The sequence below is a fragment of the Engraulis encrasicolus genome, chromosome 8 (assembly GCF_034702125.1).
Source record: "Engraulis encrasicolus isolate BLACKSEA-1 chromosome 8, IST_EnEncr_1.0, whole genome shotgun sequence".
NCBI lineage: Eukaryota > Metazoa > Chordata > Actinopteri > Clupeiformes > Engraulidae > Engraulis > Engraulis encrasicolus.
Window position 1 is genome coordinate 42528691 of NC_085864.1, and position 5000 is coordinate 42533690.

Sequence of the window (5000 nt, forward strand, 5' to 3'; positions counted from 1 at the left end):
AATATTAAAATGTATGTGTAGAAATGTTTTGAAGTTGTGGCAAGAGAAGTGCGTACGGCTTGTGCCATGCTTTACCAACTTCTTCCTGTTCGGAGCTGCGAGCACACGGCTGTGAAACTTTTTTCACAGATGTACGAATTTTGAGCCGGTTTTCGCGTGGGGGTGGGGTCATATGGCGAGAGCCAATCAAAACATCTCTTACTGCCAACCAATCAGTGTTTCGCGAGGACTTCGATGGAAACTGTCGGCGCCTTATCTGTCGCTTCTGCCTTATCTGTCGCTTTGGGGTCCTAGCTGCGTTGCCCTGGTAACAACTGTAAACAAAAGGCTGTGGTTAACTGCATAGCCATAAATCCTCTCTGTTAACTGCTCCGCTCCCTGACAGGATTTATCATTCATTCGTGCCAATGAAACAGGAGGCCTCGATTCATGCAGAAGATATGGTACGTAACTGGGATATAAAAATATATATGTAAGAAAACTATTTAACCTCATAGACTAACCTTGTATACGGTACATTCTAACAATATATTTCTAAAGTTTTGAGTCATTCCCGTTCATTTGAAGCGTAATTTCCCCCTTACTGTGGCTAGTTTGGATGAGATGACTTGACCCTAGCTAGCATAACATAAATGGCAGCTAGCTCTACACTATTTCGGGCATTCGTTAACAATCAGTGTTCAGATAACTAGCGCAAACGTGCCGAGATATCTTGTTTATTATAAAAATAAACGCTTGTGTTGTGCCATGGCTTATATGGTGATGACGTTTGAGATTGTAAATTTACGGGCCACAGATGTGTCTATGGTAAGGCCGACCTGACGAGATAGCTGCCTACTGAGGTTTGATTGGATATGGACATTGTTTATTTCAGAAGGAAAATGTTTGGAGTGGAATTGTTTGGAAGACAATCTTGGGACAATTTTGCTCTTTGGGTCTTTGTGCCAACCATGCCAGCTATCGTAGGGTGCTCTGGGAACTTCTTAGATCTGTTTACTGTATGTACACTTACTGAAATAAGCATTTTGTTTACATAAAATCCCTTGTCATTTCACCACTAGGTTTGAAACCCAGACAGCACGAAGCATCTTGCCGACGTCAAAATCAGATCAACAGACAGGGACATCAGCCTTCTCTTGGGAATAGGCCAGATATGCCATAACAAGAAATGGTAAGTCTATCACTACATAAGATCCATAACAAAATACTCCTAATTAAATTTTAAATGTGACCTGGTGGCATTATTGCGTGAATGCTTATGTTGCACACTTAATGAATAAGGTCCTCAAGTGTGTAGAGTTTTGCTGAGTTCGTTGCTTATTTACATTTTCCTCAGCATAACTGTCCAGCTGACACCGCTGCCTTTAGGCTAGTGACAATGGGCCCAAAAAGGCCTTCGTTTTCGAGATACCCCAACCGGAGGTAGAACAAAACCCAATAATATTTTTCCTCATGTCTAGGGTGTCCCATACATGAAAATGATTCTTGGCCAAAGTGATTTTAATGCTAAGCCTAAACATTTTACACATTTTCATATGCACCTCCAAACAAAAAAAGCACCCAAAATGTGACTTCTCTTGGGTTTTGTTCTACCTCCGGTTGGGGTGTCTCCAAATTTTGAGGCCATTGTCACTGGCCTACTTCTGTATCATAACAAAGCCTGTCACTTCCACGTTTCGTTCTTTATGTGACCGAAGTCACTGGCTACTGCACCAGAGAGGGTCTCTGCACTCATTGCTGGTCCTATAATGCCATCTATTGGCGAAAACGTGCAACAGCATAATTAAACTAAAAGACAACTTCTGACAGGACAACAAAAAGACAGGGAGTGAGAATAAGGGAATAACAAAAAGCCGAAAATGGGGGGTCCACTACACTTGCATACCTGATTGTGATGCTGTCACTCATTTTCTAGTCTATATCTTGGACTGAAAAAGGATTACATTATTATGTTTTCAGGTGTTTTGCCCCTGCGGTTGTGAAGAGGATGCTGTGGAGGTGGCAGCATGAACGTGTCACACAGACATTGGCTAAACTACTCGGTAGGTACAACGAAATAAAAGAAACCACCCCCTCAACCCTGTTTATGCTGCACTGTACCTATTATAACCAGTTTTTATATAGACCATTATTTGAAATACTATGAGAGCCTTTCTGTTAGGAAACTGTACAGCAGGGATGGGCAACTGGAGGCTCGGGCGCCACATGCAGCCCAACTTCTCACTTTTAAAAAAAGAAAAAGGACAGTTTTTAACCCCCTATAAATCAATAGTGTAAGCATTCATGTAAAAATAAAGAAAAAGTGAAGTATCCTTTTGTAAATTCTCTCAAGTGCGTGGTGATGTGGCCCACTGATTGTGGTAATTAAAAATGTTGGCCCACCTTATAATGAAAGTTGCCCACCCCTCTGCTGTACAGCCTACATCACTTGTACATGTCCTTACCAAATAGGACACTAGCTAGCTAAATGTAACTAATATGGCATTGTGAAAGTTGTATGCCTAAATGTAAACCATAATATTAAATTGTGATGGACAGAATTCAACTAAACCAACATATTACATTGTGAATGTAGTTGCACAGTGATACTGAGACCGACTTATTCCTGTCTTTATTTGCCAGGCTTCTACACTTGCCCTCAGAGTTCACATATGGTGAAGTGCACAGGTGTCCAGTCAGGTTCAGACTGATGCTGGTAACAAGAGGAAAACATGCTAATTGGTAAGTGAGATCCCTGCTCAACAAAAATCCACACAGCACAACAAGTAAGCCTAGTTTGTGGTATCAAATGTAAAATGGAAGTTTCATCAAAAAGTTGTAGAACACATCTGAATAAATTGCAGGCCATCAAAGTTGTGAATGGGCAGGGAAAACACAACCAGTAGGCTTATGAATTACTTTGACTCAGCACAGCACAGCAGATGCGATGCTACCATTCCTTGGGAATATGACACAGAGGTCTACTATTCCATTGTAAATATTGACTAGAAATGTTCATGTTTCAACTGTTTAAAAACATTGGACTCAGGGGAAAAAATCTCTAGGTGTATATAAGTGAAAGCCCACCTTTGCCATTGTGACACAGCACACAAGTAGTGAAAAAAGTGAAAGCCCATTGGGAAACTCCAACTCCCATTGTCATTGTGACACAGCACTCCACTGCACACAAGTGAACACTGCACACTGCGAAATTGCATTTATGCCTCACCCGTGCAAGGGGGCAGCCCTCAGTGGCGCCCCATGGGGAGCAGTGCGGTGGGACGGTACCATGCTCAGGGTACCTCAGTCATGGAGGAGGATGGGGAAGAGCACTGGTTGAGTACTCCCCCCACCAACCTGGCGGGTCGGGAGTCGAACCGGCAACCTCTGGGATGCAAGTCTGACGCCCTAACCGCTCACCCATGACTGCCCATAGAAGTATACACTGCACACAACAAAATTGCATTTTATGCCTCACCTGTGCAAGGGTGCAGCCTACATTGGCATCCCAAGGGAGCAGTATGTTGCAGTGTGGCGGGAAGGTACCATGCGTGGGGTACCTCAGTCATGGAGGATGGAGGAGAGAGCACTGGTTAATTACTCCCCCCACCAACCTGGCGGGCTGGGAGATGAACCAGCAACCTTTGGGGGCGGTAAAAACCTAACTTGCTCAGCCTCTGAGGCACATAAAAATGTGAAATTAGTTGCATTTAAAAGCCAAGACCATCATCTTGCATGAGAATGGACAGTCTGCATATTGGAATGCACCCATGTCACTTCAGGCGCCTTGGACAATGCATCGTGTATGCAGCATCAGGCTAAAATGGGTTAATAACACACACACACACACACACACACACACACACACACACACACACACACACACACACACACACACACACACACACACACACACACACACACACACACACACACACACACACATGCACTCTCCTCTAATCTTCTCTCTTTGCCAAACTTTAGATGACCTTTCCAGCATGTCCAACTCATCAGCATCAGGGGAGGAGAGTCGGTGAAGGTGGTGCACCATCCAGGACCAGTCATGGGCCACCAACACCTCTGCAAAATCTGCACTTCTTGTGAACCCTCTAGAAGACACTACAACCACAAAACTGCTAATAAACCATCACATACTACATCACATCATGGTTCTCCATGTGTTACTGCACCCTCGGCACAAGTTCTTTGCTAGATTGCCATCTGGCAGATGCATCAGGACAGAAATGTAGCTACTATTTGTGATTATATCTCCCCACACTCTTTCTTGCTTTGTATGGCAGTGTGTCTCTGTGTGTGTCAGAATGGAAGGTGTCGCACCATTGAAGTCAATGGGCAGTGGCATTGCATGAGGGATATAGAAGTCCAGATATCCTTGATGCTTTGGTGCCAGCTGTTTTTTTTTTTTTTTATCTGGTCACCCACACTTCCCTCTTCATTATGTCCTATAGATTTCCATACCACGTTTTGGTGCTTTGGTGGTACGGACATTCTAACTCACCAGAAAAAAGAAAAAAATGAAAATGAATGGAGGGTTATGTCTCGTGATTTCTGGCAAATTAGAATGCCCATAACATCAAAGTGGCACTGGATTACTCAACCATTTGCCTCTTAAAAGATAGCTTCTGCCAATTTCAATATGCTGTTGAATACCTCATGCTACCCTTGACTTGTCAGTACCCGGTGATGCTGGCATTTTTTTGACTCAGCTCTTTCTGAGATTTGAGCTATTCTAATAGGGGCAGACTTTGATTGCATTAAAAACCTTCTTAACATAGGTCTAATCCAAATACTATCCCAAAAGGTATCACTGTCTGTTTGCTAGTTGTCTGCTGATGTTGCATAACCTTTTGAATGTTATTGGGAATAAATGAAGATGTTTTTTTGAAATGTAAACAAACGTTTGTCCCCATTACAATGACATGGGTATGTGGAAGAGCTGTCCCTTACTCATGCACCTGTTTAACAAAATGTTATTTTTATTCAAGTATGCATCGTGTCTA

The 5000-nt window shown here is 43.0% G+C and overlaps 1 protein-coding gene and 1 long non-coding RNA gene across 2 annotated transcripts in view; both read left to right on the forward strand.

Annotated features, from left to right (window-relative positions):
* The window catches only part of megf6 (multiple EGF like domains 6), a 121330-nt gene that overhangs the window by 103415 nt on the left and 12915 nt on the right, over positions 1-5000 (forward strand). The gene's annotated exons all lie outside the window — the stretch shown is intronic.
* LOC134454639 (uncharacterized) lies at positions 392-4141 on the forward strand. Its single transcript, XR_010035878.1, has 5 exons — positions 392-443; positions 1062-1171; positions 1960-2042; positions 2623-2721; positions 3964-4141. It is a non-coding gene; the product is annotated as an uncharacterized LOC134454639 (long non-coding RNA).